At 34.6% G+C, this 22,164-nt stretch overlaps 1 protein-coding gene across 1 annotated transcript in view; it reads left to right on the top strand.

Annotated features, from left to right (window-relative positions):
* Positions 1–22,164, top strand: part of PCDH7 (protocadherin 7) — a 431,401-nt gene that overhangs the window by 345,940 nt on the left and 63,297 nt on the right. The window lies entirely within an intron of this gene.

Here is a 22,164-nt window from a genome sequence, read left to right as displayed (position 1 = left end):
TTCGGATAAATCTGAATGCACTAAGGATATTGCATTCTATCTCTGTTTCCAAGTCAAATTTTTATTGTTGTAACTGGATAATGCGTAGAAAAGAAATCAAGTAATACATAAAAGAACCAATATAGATGCTAAGATTTGGGTGCAGGATATTTCTAAAACTAATAGCTTTCTTGTTCATTTAAAATATATAATTTCCTTTATTTTGGCATACTTCTTATCATTTGGACATCAAAAACAGGCCTGAAACTCAGAAATTAATAATCAGAAGGATATGAGAGCCAAACCCTTCTGAGTTGCAGAGGTGCCTGCCTCTCAGTGCCAAATCAACCACTGATTTCATAAACTTAGGCTTCGTGTTATGAACTCTACTGCCAAAGAAAATCAATAAAAACAATTTCCTTCTGCATTCATGATCCTCTCCTCATACTCTTTCTTCATATTCTTTTCAGGGTCATTTTGTCAAAATGCCACAGGGCCATACAAAATGTAATTTTTTGTTTCTGTGTGTGTGTCCCATGAAACCTGATTTTTCATGTACACTTTTGATTGGTATAAAGCGTAACTTTGAGGTTTTAAGTAAAATCAAAAACTTCATGTTTTTAATTTTGAAAATATTGAAGGAATCACCAAGTTTTTTGTTGTTGTTGTTGCTACTGTTTTAGCATAAATTTTGAGGCTGTGTATAATGTATATAATATATGACACGCAGTATAGCTAGTATATCTATAGAAAGAGAGAATATGTGTGTTTATTACATGTGTGTATAATATAGTGTATCTACTAAATTAATCTTTATTGGATATCTGAGAAGACATTGAGAGAATGAAGTATAAAATGATGTTTTAAAAAGAAAGTCTTTTTCAAGCCTCTGAACCTCAAACGTAACTGAAAATTGAGATACCCACAGATAGATCTATTATTATTTAATCAGTAACTCCTTCATTCATGTGTATGTACCATGTGGATTACTGTAATGGCAGAGAAAATATATGAATGCCCTTTCCTTCAAAAAGCTTATTCAGATATTCAGAAGATGACATAACTTTAATACATGCAGGTATATAATACATCTTGTTTTTAATGCCAACAAATTTTTCTATGAGATTTGTGTGTTTCTCCTATATTTAATTCTTAGGGACTGAATCTACAAAATATTTCACAAAAAATTTTGCAAGGGTTGAGCATGCTATCATGGGTGCTTTTTTAATCCAGGGCCTGACAGATCATTAGGACTTAATAAATAATGATAATTATTATTATTATTATCATTCTAAAGCAATCCAAATGGGAAATGTATTATTTTCCTTCATTTCACATTTGAGAAAACTTATCCCCAAGTTAAGTACCTTATAAAAGAGATTGCACTTATTAAGTAGCAATGCTGTCATTCAAAACAAGGGATAATTGATTTTAATTAATGGTCTTATCTCCTTTATAATAAGGGAATGGATATTCAAATTAATATATTCAGTATTTAAATTGTCTGCCTCATTCTATAGAGTATAATGGTCTCTAATATGGAATGAACAGGTCAGTGTTAGACATTGACATGAGCAATTTCTAGATGTTATCTCTTCTCTGTATTACAGCATCTCAATGAGGGTCGGTTTTTTTAAATGTCCCCATTTTATAGATGAAGAAACTGAAGCTGGGAGAAGCTGAGAAACTTGCTCAAAATAAATAGATGGTAGTAACTGGAGAAGACAGTCAACCCAGTTCGATCTGAAAACTATATGACTTTTAAGCTTGATAGTGGACGGGCACAAAGTTGTATAAAGTGTTGAAAGCAAGAAGATTTAAATGTTTACAGTACACCAAAAATGAAAAAGCAGGTAAAAAGACCCAAGATTATATTTTGAACCACATAATAAGTATCAATACTGTTTTCAAAATAGGAAGCTAAAATGTTATTTTTAAAAATTTAGATTGCTAACCAAAGAAAATCAGATGAAGTTTTACTTATTGTTTTCTGTTACTTCATTGCAACAGAATTATATGTTTAATATAAAAAATTTGGAAACACCAATGCAGGAGAAAAAAGTCACCTTTACTCCTATCACCCAGATATAGGAACCTTTAAAATGTTGGCCCATGTCTGTGCATTGTCACTGTGCTCTATGTGTATACATGGAGGAAGTTCTCTCTTTGTTTGTAGGGTGTGTGTGTCTTTGTATGTGGCAACAAAATGTCCTAAGGCTTTTGTAATAAAGTACCATAAATAGGGTGTCTTAAAACAACGGAAGTCTATTATTTCACAGTTTTGGATGTTAGAAGCCCAAAACCAAGATGTTGGCAAGGCCATGATCCCTTAGGAGCCTTTAAAGTAGAATCCTTCCTTGCCTCTTCTCAGCTTCTGGGGGTGGCAGCAACCCTGGGTCTTGCCTGGCTTGAAGCTGTGTTGCTCCAATCTCAGTTTCTGTGCTCACATGATGTTCACCCTCTGTTTCTGTCTTCCCTTTTGTAAGTGCAGTAATCATATTGGACCCATCATCTTCCAGTGTGACCTCGTCTTAATTTAGCTAATTACCTCAGCGAAGTCCTTATTTCTGAATAGCATTACATGATGAGATACTTGGAATTGGAACTTTATCTTATCTTTTTGGGGACACAAGTCAATTCAATTCATAACACACACACACACGCTATAATTTTGCAAAACTGGAATTTAGTTCATATATTATTTCAGAGCTTACTTCATCTAATATATTGTAAATAACTTCCATGGTCACTAATTAAGATTAATAATGGTTAAAGTTCTCAAGTTAACTTGCTTAGATTTTCAATAAAGAAGTTAAAGAGTTTTAAATTAGAATTTTGCTTTTCAAAAATGTGAATATATTTTATCACCCCTATGGTGCTTTTGTGAGGAGCTAAGACACCACTCTGAGGGATGCTGTGTAAACCTGATAGGTCATTATTTTCCCCTGGCAATGCAAGAACACCAGAAATTTGACTTATTCCCATCCTTTCACCTGCATATTGGCAATAAATATAAGATCTGTGTGGCAGCTTCAGTTTAGTGTACTTAGCTCTGAGTCATCGTAACATCCAGGAGAGCAATTCTTCGGTGAGGTGGAATGAGCAGCACTTTAATAGCAGTGCTTAGCGGTGAGGCTGTCTGAGAGGCAGAAAAGAGATTTTAAATTAAATGGACTTTACTGAAAATTGTCTTCACTTTGTAGTTTGAAGTCAGGGATGCAATTTTCAACTTTCTTTTCCCTCCACTTACCTGTTGCTAAGAGATCACATTCCGGGTAAAATTAATGCTTCTCCAATTACAAAGCATGTAGTCAGCAACGGAAAGGAAACGTAACACGCAGTCTGTTGGTTAGAACTTAAAAAAAAAAAAAAAAGTAGCATTAGAGAGAAAATCATGCATATAAGAGACATTTAACAAATGAATATTAAGTCAATCAGCACGTACTGAGTAGTAAGTCTTAAACGTCTTGTCTCTGAGACTAAGCAATTCACTTTATGTTTTTGTGCTTTAGATTATTCTGCTTTTTAACTCTTAGGAAATTAAAATGTACTTTCAAGGTAGAATTGACAGTGTTATTACCCACTAGCTTCACCATAATATTAACAGAAATTTCTTGCATCTCTGGAATCTTTTGGAACCAGGAAAAAAAATCACTTTATGTCAGGATTCTTTTAATTGTGCAATACAATTTCACTGCTAAAAGTGGAGTTCTATTGGTAATGGAGGTGAAATCTGGAGATACATGATATTGGGTAATTGAGTGTTAGACCTCGTTAGTAGTATCACAGTTTTCCTTACACGTTCCCTGAAAGCTAGTATCTCATATATAAGTGTTCCTGCTATCACGCTAACCAATGATCAGCAACCTGTTTCACATCAGCCTCATCATTCAGTTAGTAAACATTCACTGGACTCTAGTTCAACTAAGGCTCCACTTGAGACTCTGTGGCATTGGCAATGCGATGTGGGACAAGGCTATTCTACTCTTAAGATTCACTCTCTGATTTATGAGATAATATATGCATATATTATAAGGAAAGGAGGCTCTGTTTCTCTCATGTTAAATGAAGAGCTTAGAGCTACTCTAGCTTGATATTATCTAGTACGAGGAGTATTATAATGCAGTAATAATGACATAATAAGGATAAATATGTTAAGTCACCCCCCCTTCAAAAAAATCTGTCTTTTTTTCTGTCCAAACACTAAGAAGTGCTCAGAAAATTCATAGACTTCTAATTTTTCTCTTCATACTTAATACAAACAAAATGAGAATTCAGGTGAGAATTTAGTTCAGGTGTTATTATTAGCTAACCTCACTGACCAAAGCCACGTTCGCAAACTTACCCGTCTCTCAGATGCCTTCTAATGAGCTCTATTAATCTGTTCTCTGCACCTCCCCCTTTGGAATTTCACTCTGGTATTACTCTTTTGAGGTGCTTTGATATAATGTTTGATTTTAAATAGGATTTAATATATTTTGGTCATGCCATTGGCACAATACTTAATATCCAAAATATGCTTTCACATATGGAGAGTACCACTGTGGTTTTAAATATTATTTCATAAAGGTTCAATTACTCCATTTCCTTTAACCCTCCACCTCCAAATAGTAGACAAAGAAGGGGTGCGTGAACATTTTTAAATATCTCTCCCATAAATTCATTAATTTAGTTCATAATTTCCTAAAGAAAACTGTCTAAAGACAATATAAGATAAAGGAAATAATAATTAAGCCATCCCCAGGGATACTGGATGTACCTGAGAACCAGTTGCTGATCCTGATAGAGTAGAACAAGGACTGACATGAGGAGTAGGAGGCCTGGGCTTTATTCCTTTCATGGTCACAAACACAAGTTTTCATTGTTTCATCTAGAAACATCTAGAGGCTTGGAGGAGATCCATGCTTTCCAAGTGTACTATGCATCAGATTCAGCTGTGAAGCATGTTAAAAATACAGATACCTTAGGTCCATCTAAGTTAGGAAGAATTTGAATTTAGGGCCAGCGCCCAAGATTCTCTGATTTTTACTAATTCTGTAGTGATTGGGACCTACAACAAGGTTTGGGAACCACTGTTCCAGGGATGTCTAGGATTTTTATTTCATTTGGAATGGGTATGACGCTCCATGTCTACATCAGGAAAATTTTATCACTGAGATAAAAAAACACCTACTTGGAATTAGAAGGACAGTATTTTAGTCTGAGATCTGCAAGACTTTACACTTTTGAGATTCATTTTCTTTCTCTGAAAAATGTGGATCGTGTCAGTGGTATTTCTGTGGGCTGCTGAATAGGTGATCGTACTTAGCATACTGTCAGTAAGTATTAGCAGGTGGAACACAAGGAGAAAGAGAAATAGCAGCCAGTTCACAAAATGAAGTGTTATCAAGGAACCAGGAAGAAATATAAATATGTGAAATGAGTAAGGAGTAAAATAATGTTCGTTATGCTTCCATTATATTACCAGCTTAGTTCATTCATTTATGAGTGCATAGCCCTTTTTCTAAAAAATTCAACAGAACAAACAAACTTCTTCCTTTTATATCTATGGGGAATTTTGAAAAGTTCATTCTAAGATATCATAGAAAATTGTCAATGGCAAGTGCTGTGAAGTTGCTAGAGATAAATAATATATACAGTGAAACAATGAGAACAGTGCAATACCTTGTATTCTGAAAGAATATTTTAAGCTTCAGATTTCACTCATACCAAAAGATACTTTTTAATACTTGTTATCTCCTATTTAAGGACCTAATTGTGCACAGCAGTTTTAATATGCACAGTTCCATCTCTCCATGAGCTTATAGTTTAATGCAGTCCATATAAAATTATAGAAAGAGACACTATGTAGACACGACATTCCAAACATATTTCTAGCTTTTTCTTACAGGCAAATTGGACCTTAATTTTTTTTGCAACCTTTAAAGCAATAATTCTCATCATTTTGATCTTTATTTCTTCTGATTCTGCTAATTGATGAGAAAGTAGATAATACAGGAGTAGATAATGTGTGAAGGCAAGGAGTAGATGGGAAATCTCTGTACCTTCCTCTCAATTTTGCAGTGAACCTAAAACTGCTCTAAAAAAATAAAGTCTTTAATAAAAAAGAAAGAAAAGAGAAAAAAACTCCATTGCATTCAGCTAACACATTGTTGCTGTACAAAAATTCCTGCACAGCAAGATGACTCGTAAACTGAAGGCAGGCAGAATGTGTAGGAACTGTATTAGGCTTGTAGACTCCAATATATACACCCTTGTACAAAGCACATTTCAGCACAAAGAATTCAATAATCTGACACTTCTCTGGTGAAGTGCATTATTCTGCTGTAGAGTAAATTGCTATGGCCAAATTTTTCAGTAGGATCCAATTCTCTATAATAACCCAGCAAGGTCACACCTCAAATGAAGCAGTGACCTACCTGAATGTCCCCTCATAACTATCGAGGGATTCCAAGGAAGCAGGACGTCTCCCTAACCTGTCTGCTGGGATCCTTGAGACTGAGTTATAAGAAAGGAGGCTGTGTCCATTGAACTCCACCTGACATTGTTCTTTATCATTGTTTCCTTAGCTTCTGAATTTTTGTTCCAGGGATAGATTATAAATAGGACAAACAGTGCCTAGAGTAGGCTCCGTGACTCATATAAGCCATAATTACACTGGCCATGAGACTATTTCTAGAACAGACTTAAGGCCTGTAATTCAGAGAATAACATTTGTTTTAAAATATGGCTCCAGATTCTTTTTTGGCTTTGTCCTAGAAATGTTGAGGGTAACAGAAAAGATGACTCTGTTAAATACCTATAACTTCTTAATATCTGTGTGTGTGTGTGTGTGTGTGTGTGTGTGTGTATTTACACATTGAAATTGATGTTATGTTTAAGCTAACTGCTAAACTGATAGACTAAAAAATACCTTTAAAACACATTATAGTTTCCTTTTTTGTGCCTTTATTTTTAGGGATAAATGAAGGTTTTTAAAAAGGGAGTTTACTGCAACCATACAGCAGCTCTATGCCAACTGTTGCAGAGAAGGCCCTTCTGACTCAGAAACACTAACGCATAGAGTAACCTGCTTTATTCTGGTGAAACCAGGGTTCGAAACCTCATCCACTTCATTCGCTTTGCTGAAATAAGCAAGTCTCCCTGGTGCCTCATGCCTCAAATTCCTTTTTGAAAACACCTGTTCTTCTCATGGAATTTGGGGCCTTCTCAGTGACAATTCGAAGGAGTTTTTTAAATGAAACAATTAGCAGAGAAAGCTCAGAGAGAAGTAATGGGAATCATCTTACACATCATGAAAAATGCTTAAAGAAAGTAAAAATAATATTGCAATACATTTCCTCCAAAATGATACTTTAATGTCTAGAATTATTTTAGAAAAATATTCAGTTTTTGCATAATGATTATGGATTAAATGATGATAAAAGTTTGGTGGAATTATACCAAATTTTCTGTAAAAGTTGAAACCTATCTATGAATGAAAGATGAAATTGTTCTTATTAGACCACCTGTTCATCTGGCATATTTTTTCCTTAACATTTTTGTCTTGGTTGTACTTATGTTAATTTTAAGTATGAATCTGTAAGATAGTATTAGCTACTTCTTGGCTGTGTTCTAATATATATTTTATATATATATTAATCTCAAATTTTCTCCAATTGATTCATTTGTTGGTTCTCTCAACAGATCAGCTGTAAGTTGAATTTCTGAAGTTTGACCCTTTTAAAAGCTGAAATATTGTGCAACAATCTTTCACAGCCCAAATACTTTGATTGCATTATTGAGATCTTTAGATTAACTGAGAAGGTAACTGGTCTTGTATTCAATCTGTGAATGACTGATCTACTCACACTTAATTTTAAAAAGTAAAGGTATTCCATGCCTAAAGTGAATTTTCCTTTCCATTGAATGCCGAATAGATACAAAGTGAATTCTAGAAAAATATGAGATATGCATGTATGTATGAGAATAAATCCTTCATATTTACCATCAATTACCACCTTAGATATTCTCAAATGTTCACTTTACTTACCTGTAGTAGGATTTATCAATTGACCAATACACCGGCTCATTCAACAGTGTAATTTTTGAGTTATTTCACTGAAACAAAATGGGCATAATTATTTAGACGGACATCTGACAATGAATACTTTTCAGACTTGGCTGGGTAATGTTTTTAGCATCACTGATCCAGCAAGATCCAATAATAAGAATGACTTTTTGTTTAATAGAATTCCCTCTAGAATGTTCTGCTCCATTAGTAAAAGGGAGTTGCTCAAGTTGCATAGATATGTTCTCAAGGACATTGACTAATAAAACAGACATTTGTGTCTAGATGCTGAATGTTGATGTGCAGACATTTGCTCAAGCAAACCATTGTCTAAATATATAAGTTGTGTTAACAAAATGATTACTGTATTAAACTTAGAATTGCTTAGGCCTAATCAGATTTTTTTTAAATTACTATAGCCTATAGAAATATTTCTTCCCCAATATAGAATTGTTTTATATATTTAGGTCACTCTGCAAAGATTATTAACAACTTTCATAAAAACAATCAAAAGAATACAGTATGAGAAGTCACTTTGTAGAGAATAGAGGAAGTTTTATTAATGTTTTTGTCCCGGACTTTTATATTCTACAACTTAGTATGTTAGATTCATGAAGATGAACAAATATAGGTGTTTGTTAATGCAGCGCTGCAAAGTAGTGGCATTCACAGTTATATCAAACACAAAGTAGTGGCATTCAGAGTTATGTCAAACACAATATATGCAGGGCCATCCAAAAGAGACATTATGCAGGGTTTAGCTGTGTTTGTATAAAATACTACAGCTTTCTCTAGGATGCCTTTCCCTTGTGGAAAAAAGCTTAATTCTGCCAAGGCAATAGTGCAGGGCCCCTTCTTGCCCTTATTTGCTTTTAGAGACTTACACTGTCAGGTTGATAAATGGTCTTTGACAGAAGCAAAGGTAATTCAAAGCTCATTCACAGGTAGAATAGTCTTTAATAGATTCTTTTTTTAAACTCTCTGGTGGAGAAAAAATATATAGAGAGAATGCTTAGTATTAACTCACTGTGAGGCTGTTGTTCTCCCCAAAACCAAAAACCCATAGTCTCTGTACAGCTATATTTTTGTCATTCTATCATGCTTACTGTGTACATGTCTGTCTGTTATTTACAAACAGGCCTATTTATTTTGTATCCATATGAAAGAAAATCAGTGTTTAATTAGGAAAAAAAAGTATTTGGTTGAAACGTGGTGTGCTTTTTTTGCAGGAGAGGGGGCAGCCTTTCATAAACTGAATAACGTTGAACATATATTTGGCAAGCTCACCCTATCATAATGATGATTTGGAATTACAGAAAAGAGTTGAAGGTTTTAGTAAATGCAGGCAAATTTTAGTTCTATTCTCTTTGCTTTTGATGTTTGACAAATCAATTCATTAGTGATAAAATAATGGGGTAAGTCAGCAGGGAGAGCTCAATTCATTGCATTTATCCCACCCACCATAGTTCATCTGCAGAGTGGTTGCTCTGATTGTGTTAGATCATATTCCCATCATCCTCCCAGGCATAGATCCCTCACATTTCATTTAGGTTTATTCCTTTTGTTCTTTTCAAAAAAGACTCAGGAATATAGCATTGAGAAAGAGTTTTTCCTGCAGTATTAAGGAAATTCTCTAATTAATGGTAGATACAAATAATAGGATATATGTTTTTCTGGTTATTCTGAAGACAGTGAGAATGATAGTTGCTATTACTTTTATATTAGCTCATATAAATAACTACTCTTATACTAAACCAGTATCAGAGCTATAAGTTATGTTTACTATCTCTGCTTTTCTAAGCTTGGACATGTAATGAAGTTAATTTTCTTTGGAAGACAGTGTTGGAGTGATCTACAGCCCTCACATGGATGCACACTAGCACACCTCTACGAGAGAAATATAACTGATTGAAACCCTAGGGCAATCATTTGGGCAAATAAAAATGCCCAATTCAATGAAGGGCTTTTCTGGGTTTCATCATATTTGGCAGAAATAATATGTTAAATCTTTTTTAAATGCATACAGGAAAAAAAGTATAATTATATCGGTCATTCTACTGAGCACAGCAGTTGCATCACCCTGAGATATGCAGTCATGCATATATCTAGAGGAGAGTGGTACAAAGAAGATCATATACGTCTCACTTAAAGAGACCATAATTGTATAGATGTGTAAAGACTCATGCATGAATAATTATGCTTCAATATAAGCAAACACAATGTAGAAAGAGTTTTTTTTTTTTTTTTTTTGAAAAAGGAGGCATTGACAATGTGAGAATAAATACAGAGGAAAGAAGCAGGCTCTTGAACTAGGTACCAATAAAAGCTTCATGGAAGAGTGACCATTTTAGAAATTTGAAGATGTGTAAGATCTTGTAGAGTTGCTGGTGGAAGGGGGCAACTTTAAGAGTGGGGAACACCACGTATGAAGATATGAAGGCCAGAAGTCCGAGACCGTTTTACAGAATTGTGTTATCTCAGTCACATTACTCACATCACATTATGGGAATGTGTCAAATATAAGAGTGGAATGATGGCTGACACATTCACCCATTAATTCACTCATTCACTGAGTTCATAGAGTTCCTGCAATGAGTTCTAAGAACTCAATGAAATCAATGGGTGAGTGTAATGCTAGCAAAACATTTAGAAATGAATGAAATATAGCAGCTGTGTAGAGGTCATTCTTTACTGTGGAATATGGAAGAAAAACAGGTAATTACGAGGCAATATAATAAATTCTGAAGTTGGAGCTTTCACAGAATGTTATGGAAGTAAAACACATGTCCCAGCTAAATCTACTTGAGAGAATCAGGAAAAAATTAACAGAGAAGCTGATATGCGGCCTAGATCCTGAGGCGTAAATATTATAGTAGATGGAGAATGTGAGATGAACAGTCAAAGCAAGTGAAATAAGTATGTGTAAATGCAAACAGGTATAAAAGGGCATAGTTTTTCGGGGTAGAAGGACTTGAGTACTGTGCTTAAGGGATTAGATTTGTTACGTAGCACTACATCATTGAAAGCATCTGAGCAGACAAGCAAAAAGATCTTATTTGAATGTTAGAGCCATTGATTTATAGCACACATAAATAAACAAAATAGATTTCAGTATACTCAATCCACTGATATCTAATATCTTCTAAGTTATGATGATATCTTAGACCAAGTAGAGATTATAATGTGTCAATCATTACAAAGAACTGAAGAATCCATCTGCTATATTATTAGTTCAATTGACTCATCATTACTTAGTCTAATATAAACCTCTTAATTTCAAGTAAAACAGAACAATTAAAGGGATAATAACTCACAGCAGGTCATGTGCAGTTTAGTGACTAAATAAAAGACTTCTGAACAAGGCTAGGGCATCTATCTAAGTCCACTGAATATGATAATATATAAAGAAGCATCTATGCCAAATATAATAGTAGTTCCTCTAGCCTCTGTCCAACCACAGATCAGGACTGAATACTAAGCAATGATGTATAATCATTACATGGCATGATTATTTCACTGTTTGCATACACAAATTTATAAAACCAAACAGTATTTATTTTAGTTAAATATGTAAATCATAATCCTTTTCAAGATATGCATGAATTCTTCGCTTAAAATCCTCCAATCCATCTCTCTGAGGATGAAACCTAAATTTCTTGCCATACCTTACAAATATTTCTAGTATCTCAACAGTGCATACTCCTAACTTTGTCTGTTATATTCTTTCCTGGGCTTTGTACATTCCAACCAAACTGCTTTTCTAGCTATTTTTCAAACACAGCAAGCTCATCACCCCAGGCCTTTTGTACTTGCTCTTCCTACTATCCATGCTCTTCTTCCCCAAGATTCACATGGTTGTTTTGCCTTTCAGATCCTCACACAGTGTCACCACACTATCTGTTCTAAATTAGCTGTACTCTGCTGCCCCAAAACCCCCGTCACATTCAACCATATCACGCCTCCTATCTGAAATCATCCCATTATATCTTCTTACTTATATGTTTATTCTATCTCCTTCTATCTCACATCCCCACCACATAAACACACTAGATCGCAAAATAGGAGAACAATTTGTTCATTTAGCACATTACTGTTTTCTGAGGACCTAGGGCAACAAGTGTTCAGTTGAATGGATGAAGATATAACATTATTATATACTTAGATCCTGGCCTTCAAAAGCGATGTTAATTACAATGAGTACAAACTATCTTTGGGTGTGGCTGGAAAGGAAAATGTGTTTTAGTCCCCTCTACATCATGCAAAGACATTTGTTTGGTTAAAAGTTTCATGTATTGGCCAGACACAGTGGCTCACTCCCAGCACTCAGGGAGGCCAAGGAGGGTGGATAACCTGAGGTCAGGAGTTTGAGATCAACTTGGCTAACATGGTGAAACCCTGTCTCTACTAAAAATACAAAAAATAACCAGGCATGGTGGCACATGCTTGTATTCTCAGCTACTCAGGAGGCTGAGGCAGGAGAATTGCTTGAACCCGGGGAAGCAGAGGTTGCAGTGAGCCAAGATCACACCACTGCACTTTCCCCTGGGCTACAGAGGGAGACTCCGTCTAAAAAAAAAAAAAAAGCTTTCTTTATTTGATAGACCTAGCCTTACCATCCTGCATATGAGATTCATACCCACCGATACTTTGCTCATCATTTGTACCAGGAAAATTAATAGGAATTAGGAGGAAATGTTAGTGTCCTTTCTTCTTCTCCCCCTACTCTAGTATATAATCAACCATGCCCTTCTCATCTACAAAGTACTTATTAAGGCTCTGCTGAAAAAGACTTTGAAAGGGAGCCTGCAAAAAGGAAATTACATGATTGTCTGGACCTCACCCTTTTTTTACAAACAGAGACAGATGTAGATAAAAGTGATGGGATTATATTTATTATGTGCACCCCTTTGTAACATGTTGCCTTCAAAAAGCCTTTTTTTTTTTTTGTTCTTGTTGCCTTATTTTGATTTACTTATCTCTGTTCTATAATCATGAATACGACCTTTGCATTTGCCTGGAAGTGGTTCTTTTGCATGGTACCATACTAATTTTGGGGATGACATAGTGTTGTTTAGAGATGAGCAAAGTGCCATGGGAGAAACAACCAGAGATTAAGAGTAAATAAAAAGAAACAATAACTGAGATCACAGAGCTGGTTTTACTACCTGGTCAGCTTAGACCTTGGGCAATGGATACAGCTCTGAGTCTCCTAGAGCCTTAATTTCTACCTCTATAGTATCTTCTCTCACAAATTAAAGAAATGATGTATAACATACCTGAAGAACCTGATTCTCTATGTCTGAGATATGCATACTTGTCAAAAGATGCACAGGTAATTTAGATATGTTTAGAAACAAAGGTGTGGATTATGACTTGGGACCCTCAAGACATGGGCCTAGCTTTGTTACTCCTCTAGTAATGCTAACTCTGTCATCACAGCATGCAAAGGTCAGTTTTGACTATCTGATATGGGCCCTATTGTATCTCATGGGGGGGTGGCATCTATAACTGCCTTAAATTCAATGAGGAATTATTAATAGCTTTTTAAATCCAGAACTTAATCCTTCCTTCTTTTTATTATTTTTTGAATCAACTTCACTATGTCACTTTTTCTGTGGAAAATTGCTTCAATTTATCTCCATATGTCCCAGAAGCAAAATTCAAATGACTTTAAACCAGAAAGGATGTAAAGTCCTCCAACAAGTCCTGGCAGTGTTTGTGTAGGTATAAGGCCAGTTTTAAATTTCCCAATGTAGGTTATGACCTCATCAAAATATTTGTATCTCTAAAATATCCTTGAGATTAAGTGACATGCAAATATTATGTAGCATATATATTTCATTCTAGTGAGACAGTTATTTTCCTTGCCTTTATGTAGTCTGAAGTTTGAAAGCCAGGCTGTTTTTGAAGCTCTTAAGAGTGTCGTGGAATGAATTATGTCTGTTCTGACATAGTAATGTCTGAAGGATCAGCTCTGGCATACTCATCAAGTTTATGTTGCCAATGCTCTTAATATGTATTAGATTGTGCTAATTAATTCTCCATCCAGGATATAACATGTTAACCTTTTCTGATACCATTCTTTATCAAAACAGATTATTTTAATTCTTGCTTTATTTAAATTCCTTTTGTGGCCTGTTAGTATAAAAAAAGAAACACATTTAAAAATGCATTTGTTTCATACAGAAATATTCTAAGAGAAAATCTAGAAGGAAACTTCCTTTTTCTACTTTCCTAAAACATAAATAAGACATTAGTGTAAAGCAGTGGTACTATTTAAAATATACCACTGGTGTTGAAGCTTTCTCATCTAAATTGGTGTATATATCTTTATACTTACAAAGTTTCCATACAGTTTATTCAAACAAACCAATTCTAAGAAAGCTACACTTTATTCTTATTTCTCAAACTCCCCATATGCCAAATGAAACAGCCAAATTGCACTTTTTCAGCATCTCAACATAGTTAGTATTATTATAGCCATTATTTTATGAAGATGTAAAACATACAGGGAGATCTGGCATGCAGCATCATTACACCGACTATCTATTTGTATAATGCACCACATTAAGGGGTTAAAGAAGGGAAAATCATGATCATATCAACAGATGATAAAACAATTCTTATTCATGTCAAACAAATCTTTGCACACGTAGAATAAAAGGGGATTTTGTAATCCTCATGCAATCCTATATTTAGGGATAAAACACTGGAAGACTTTAAAATTTGAGACTGGGCAAGAATGCTCATTATCACTGCTTCAGTACATCCTATGAGATCTTCAATACAAAAAGGCAAAAAGAAAAAAAAAAAGAGAAATTGTAATGATTGGAAATGTTATCATATAGACATATATGTACATACATACACACATAAATTTGATGTTATTATGGATATTAAAAAATCAGGCTGGGTGCAGTGGCTCACGCCTGTAATCCCAGCACTTTGGGAGGCCAAGGCTAGCAGATCACCTGAGGTCAGGAGTTCAAGACCAGCCTGATCAATGTGGAGAAACTCCATCTCTACTAAAAATACAAAAATAGCTGGGTGTGGTGGTGCCTGCCTGTAATCCCAGCAACTCGGGAGGCTAAGGTAAGAGAATTGCTTGTGCCCGGGAGGCAGAGGTTGCAATGAGCTGAGATCGTGCCATTGCACTCCGGCCTGGGCAACAAGAGTGAAACTCCATCTCAAAAAAAAAAAAAAAAAAAAATTGTACAAAAATATGAAAGTATTTTCCAAAAGGATGTTAAATTAGAAACAGAATGAGTTAATGGAGATGATAGATATCAGATACTGAAGACAGTAGTAGACAAATCAATTGAAAATTTTCAAGGGAAATGTTGCAAATGTTTAGCTCCTCTTTCTTAATATGTCTCACCACTTCATGTTTATGAGATAGGATGGAAAGGGAATTATGGGAGGTAGATACTTGTTAAGAGCTTGCTTTTGTGAGAGTTGATAGCATAGGTGTATTTCACCCACCTTCTACAATGGAATCGATAAGGAAAGCACATTTTATATGACAAGATGACTTAAAAGAAGGCCTTCAACAATGCTTTCAAGTATTGCTACTTGGAGAATTTGATATATGACTCTGAAATTTAGAAGACACAAGGTCCACTGACTGACTCCTGAATAGAAATCTAGAGAATCAAAGAGGAGATATAACAAGCTGTTTTGAAGGAGAAATTAAAATGAGGTGGCTGATTTAGGATCAGAATTCTGATCCCAGAATTTACTAGGTTAAAGGAGACAGGAATACTTTCTGAGGATTAGATGTGGGCCATGTGGAGAAAAAAACTGGCCTATAGCTGTTTTTACTTCTATCTAACAAGGGTCAGTTGGTGTGATCTAACAGTAAGAATCTGTGCCACCCTGGACAATTAGGGACTATGCCCATCTTCAGAAAGTGGAAGGAATTAATGTAACATCCATGTCATGGTGGTTGCACTGAGAGGGAATCAGTAAGGATGCTTATGTGGAACTTTCAAAAGATCCCAGAACCAAGACAGCTTTAAACATCTGCCAGATTCAAAGTACATAAAACCAATTCTCTCTCTCTCTCTTTTTTTTTTTTTTTTTTTTTTTTGTAGAGACAGCGTGTCACTCTGCAGCCAGACTGGAGTGCAGTGGTGCAGTAATAGCTCATTGTAACCTCAAACTCCTGGGCTCCTGTGATCCTCCCACTTCAGCCTTCCAAGTAGCCAGGGCTACAGGCACATGTCACTATGCTTGGCTAATTTCTTTCTTTTTTTTTGTTTCCAGAGACTAGGTCTTAATATGCTGCGCAGGCTGGTCTTAAACTCCGTGCCTCAGCTATCAAGCTATTTTTCCACTTTGGCTCCCAAAGGGCTGGGATTTTAGGCAAGAATCATGACCAATCTTCTTCTTCTTTCTTCTTTCTTTCTTCTTTCTTCTTTCTTTCTTCTTTCTTCTTCTTCTTCTTTCTTTCTTCTTCTTCTTCCTTTTTAAAGCAATCAAACATCCTAGATGTAATTTTCAAGTAATTTAGTCAGTCAATCCCAAAATGTGTTTGGAATATTACAAGTCCAAAAGTTGGCAAGATAAGTTTTAAGAAGAACAGATTTGGTGATAGAAAGAGATTTCCATACCTGATGTCAAAATTTATTTTAAAGCCAGAGTGGTTAAGAGGTTGGTATTGCAGATTACACAACGTTAGACAAAACAACCAAATGCAATAGGATAAGAAGTTACAAAATAGGTTCACATATATGTGAATAATTAATTTATGAATGTTGTGTCTGTGGAAAACAGTGGTCTATTGACTCCAGTCAATAAATGAACCTGGGATCATTGGATGTGGGAAGAGTGGAAATTGACTTCACAGAATGCACAAAATAAATTTCAGATGTCTTAAACATTTAACATTTAAAGACAGAAATGTAAAACATTTAGAAGATCACATAGAAAAACATTATCACCTCAAGAGTGAGGATCTTTCCTTCTGCCAAACAAGACACTAAAAGTGAAAACTACAAAGAATATATATTTATTGAATTTGATCTCATTAACATTAGAAACATCAATGCAACAGAAGACTCGATAAACCAAGTTAAAAAAATAATGCCACACATTAAGTAAAAGATATTTAGAATACTGGGATATATATACACCACCTTTTCAAAATAAACAGAATAGCAGCAGATGTGAAAAGTTATCCAAGTGGCTGGTAAACACATGAAAAGTTGCTCAATATCTCTAGTAACCAAGAAAGGTTGACTGGAGCTGCATTTAAATACTATTGACAAGCATCAGATTCCAAAGAAGTCCAACAGCAGGTAATACCAAGTATATGTTTAAGATGTGGAGAAATAGAAATTTTCATATACTTTTTTTTTTTTTTTTTGGAGAGTACAGGTTTATAGAATTGCATTAGGAAGAAATTTTGCAATAGCTAGTGAAGTTCCAGATAATCACTCCCTACAGCACATTAATTCTTCTCTTACATAGACCTTAGGAAAGCTCTCATGCATGAGCACATTGAGACATGTTCACCAATGTTAACTGCAGCTTTAGAAACAGCCCAAATGTCCATTACCAGAAGTCTCGATCAACACATTTGGGTGGATTCATACAATGTACAATTCTGCAGATAAATCAAAATGAGCAAACTAGAAATAGAAGATAATATGGAATCCAATGGAAGAAAAAGGAATAAAAAAGGAATACAAAATGATGAGGGAAAGAATGTAATACAAATAAAATAGCAGTGATAAGCATAAACACTCAGTAAGAAGTGCTGCAACCTCTCTTCTACTTCACATAATTAACCTTCTGACTGCCTGTTACCACGTAATATCTTCCTGTAATAAGATAAAAGCAGGGTCCTTCAACATATGTAACTTAGCTATTAAATCCCTTTTAGTGCCTTCTTTAAATCTTAAAATTAGTTGGAAATATTTAAATATAACTACATGAGGCTCTTCTACTACTTTTTAAAATGCTAATAAAATATTTGAGTTGTAAAATGTCACCTGATGTTGCTTCTTTCCCCCCACAAATCTATAGATATTTTTTATCTTGTTTAGAAAGTTTTTTTTTAATTAGCATATCCATTCCTTGGGTCAACCTTGATTAATCAAATTGATTTTTAAAAATAATAGTATGTATAATTCATGTGATAAAAATATCAGAATTTCTTGATTGCCCTAAAAATGATAACAGCCATTGTATTTGTACCTGTGATTACAGAACAAAAAATAAATCAGTGTAAAAAGTCATTAGTGAGTTGACAAGGTATTATTAAAATCCCTAACATTTAATCATTTGATGTATTAGGAACTACAGAGATTTACTATAAAATCAATGATTACCTATTGATAATTACAATAAGATTATTCTTTAGGAAAAAAAGTGTAATTCTTTTCATATTGCATTTATTCATGCCCTATAGAGACATCTATAGCAGTTTGTTTGTAGAGGTGGAATCAGAAAAAGCTACAAAATGAAGAGTAAACTTGCCACAAGTCTCAGCAATAGTACCAAGCTAAATATTATAATGTGATACGGTTTGGCTGTGTCCCAACCCAAATCTCATCTTGAATTGTAGCTCCCATAATTCCCATGTGTTGTGGGAGGCGCCAATGGGAGACAATTGAATCATGGGGGCAATTTTCCCCATACTGTTCTTGTGATAGTGAATAAGTCTCATGAGATGTGATGGTTTTATAAAGGGTTTCTCCTTTTGCTTGGCTTTCATTCTCTCTTGTCTGCCGCCATGTAAGACATGCCCTTCACCTTCTGCCATGGATTGTGAGTCCTCCCCAGCCCTGTGGAAATGTGAGTCCATTAAACCTCTTTTTCTTCAGAACCTACCCAGTCCTGGGTGTGTCTTTATTCGCAGGGTGAGAACAGACTAATACATAATGTATGCAAAACATGCAGTATTTTGGAATAAAGAAGAAAAACTCCAAATGGAATTTCTGGTATTTAAAATATCCATTAATAGTTTATAGTTTTTAGAGAAAAGAATTCCTTTCAAATTTTATTTGGTTATGTTTTCTAAATAGTAAGCAGACTTTCTAACATTTAGTCTTTTGAATAAGGAAATAACATATCAGTGAAACTGTTAGGCATTTATTTCTAAAGTCAACCGTATTTTATACTTCTTACTTTTTCTATTCAATTAATTATGAGTAACCATATATTATATGCACATTTTGATCATTCTTATATGACATTTTATAAATGGAAATATGATAGATTTAGAAACATTACATAACATCTTAATGTGGCCCTTAAATTTATTTGCTTACAACTTTGCCAAAAGTCCCAATGAGATGCCTCTACGATGACTCATATTTCTGTCTCTTTCAATATTGCAACATTATTAGTTTTGGTTCCTTTATATGATTTTTGACCAAGATAGCTGAGATCATGTGAGCTTATCTCAAGAAAGTTACCAACGTTCATTTTTTTCTGTTCCCCAAATTATTTTTTAAGAAAATCAAAAGTCAGATAGCCTAATAAGAAAACTCTTAGATATAATACAAACTTCTTTAAGAAGACTTTTTTTTTAATTTCTTTTTTTTTTTTTCTAAGATGGAGTCTCACTCTGTCACCCATGCTGGAGTGCAGTAGCAGTATCTTGGCTCACTGCAACCTCTGCTTCCTGGGTGCAAGCAATTCTCCTGCCTCAGCCTCCTGAATAGCTGGGATTACAGGCACGCCCCACGATGACTGGCTAAGTTCTGTAATTTTAGTACAGATGGGGTTTCACCATGTTGGCCAGGCTGGTCTTGACCTGGCTGGTCTCGAACTCCTGATCTCGTGATCCGCCCACCTCAGCCTTCCAAAGTGCTGGGATTCCAGGCATGAGTTACCGTGCCTGGCCTTTTAAAAAATTTTCTAACTGAAAGTACACTTACAGAAGCTGGGAAAACAGGCACCAAGTATGAGATAAAATGTACTGGACTGCCTTTGTAAAGTATAGACTATAGATACAAGTCCTAAGTGAATCCACACACTTTCTAGACAATGTCCAATCTTACAGTGTATTTCCTGTTCTAACAAATCAATATAGTCAAAATTCATTGGGATACAACCACCTTAAGATTAGTGTAAGGTGAGAACCATACACTAAACATGCATATAAAAAGTCTGTAGATTACATTGTTTTCTCCCCAATAGAAAATGTGGATTTTATTCTGAGATATATAGTGAAATATGGTAAAACAAAGTTTTGGCCAACTATACTTAATATAATTCAGATACTTACCAAATTTTAGATGCAATTAAAATGAGCTGAAAGTTTGGATGTCAGGACAGTTGGAAATACTGACGAGAAAGAGCTTTTAAAAAGCAAGAAAGTCACAACAAATCATGACATTATCAGAAGTTGGTTTTACAAGAATGAAATAAGGTCTTTTGCAGCAACTTGGATGGAGCTGGAGGACATTATTCTAAGTGAAGTAACACAAAAGTGAAAAACCAAAACCTGTATGTTTTCACTTACAAGTAGGAACTAAGCTATGAGTTTGCAAAGGCATACAGAGTGATATAATGGACTTAGGAAACTCAGACGAGGGAGGGTGAGAGGAGCTAAGGTAAAAAAACTACACATTAGGTACAATGTACACAACTCAGAGGACAGGTTCACTAAAATCTGAAAATTCACCACTATTTAATTCATCCACATCACAAAACCACTTGTATCCCAAAAGTTATTGAAATAAAATTGTTTTAAAGAAAAAAATTGATTTTACTTTAGTTTTCAATAAAACATCATAATAAGAATAAATTATTGTTATTGAGAAAGTATTATTACTCTTGTGATACCTTTTTCAAAATATAAGTATAAACTATAATTATTACCAAATTTAAGAAAGAGATTTTTATTTAACATCATGCTTTTTCTGTCTTTATCACACACCACTTAAATTATTTTGTTTTCAAAATCATGTCTTCCTTGAGATTTACAGGTAATAGGGAGCATCTTTTTTGCGATACTCTTAAAAAGTAAAAAAAAAAAAAAAAAAACTAAGATCATTTTTGTTTGCGTCTGAGCCAAATTTTAAAGGATTATGTTCTTAATCTTGACATTCAAAGGAGAAATCCCAGGATGTTGTAAATGTTCCAACAGGATTAAGACGAGAGACTGCAGTGTCTGTAAGAGCTCTCCGGCCTGTCTTCAACATGCTCATTTCTCAAAAATGATGGGGCGGAGTGGGACAGAATATCTGAGCCCTTGACCTCATCAAAGAAGTCAGATGTGTCAAAGTGTGACTATTCTCAATGTAGTAAGTAATGTACAGGGAATTACTGCAGCATATTTTACTTTTACCACATTCCTCCCCAGTCCATTCAGTGATGCTGGAATAATAAATAGGAAATGCTTAATATCATAAGTAAATTTTCTTTAAAACTTTTAAGTAGAAATTAAGTAATAGTAAATTTGAGAAATCCATAATCAATTATTAAATATCATGTGTTCTGTGTCAATACTTTTGCCAGCCTATTTGTTATGTTCATTATATACAAATAATACCTATTTTTCAGTAATTAAACTTAGAAATTTAATGTACACTTTTGATGCAGATTATTAAAAAATACCACTACTATTTCAGATGTAGCTATTATATTTAGAATAAATCTGAGCTGACTATATTATGGACATATAAAGTACTAACTGAAAAGGAAGGCTGCATTTGATTGCCAATAATGAATATATGAACAGATTGCAGGGAAATATGTAAAGGTTGGAAAATATATTATAGGTTCATTTATAGGGACAGGAATTTATTTTTTCTGCATTATAGACTAAGATGTGAAATCTGAAATTAGTTAAAAGTATGGCTATTGAGCTTTATTATAGAAAAGTTAAAATTGTAGTTGAATACGAGTGTAGTGTATTAGTCTGTTCTTACATTCCTATAAAGGAATACCTGGACTGGAAAATTTATATTCAAAAGAGGTTTAATTGGCTCATGGTTCTGCAGGCATACAGGAAGTGTGGTGCCTGCATTTGCTTCTAGTGAGGGGCTCAGGGAGTTTATAGGGAACTATAGCTCACGGTGGCTGGCAAAGGAGGGCAGTGTCACGTAATGGGAGCAGGAGCACAAAAGACAGAGAGAGAGAGAAAGGGGGAGGGGAGGCTAGAGGAGGGGAGGGTAGAG

The sequence above is a fragment of the Colobus angolensis genome, unplaced genomic scaffold (genome assembly GCF_000951035.1).
Source record: "Colobus angolensis palliatus isolate OR3802 unplaced genomic scaffold, Cang.pa_1.0 Scaffold29, whole genome shotgun sequence".
NCBI lineage: Eukaryota > Metazoa > Chordata > Mammalia > Primates > Cercopithecidae > Colobus > Colobus angolensis.
This window is presented reverse-complemented; position numbering and strand designations above follow the sequence as displayed.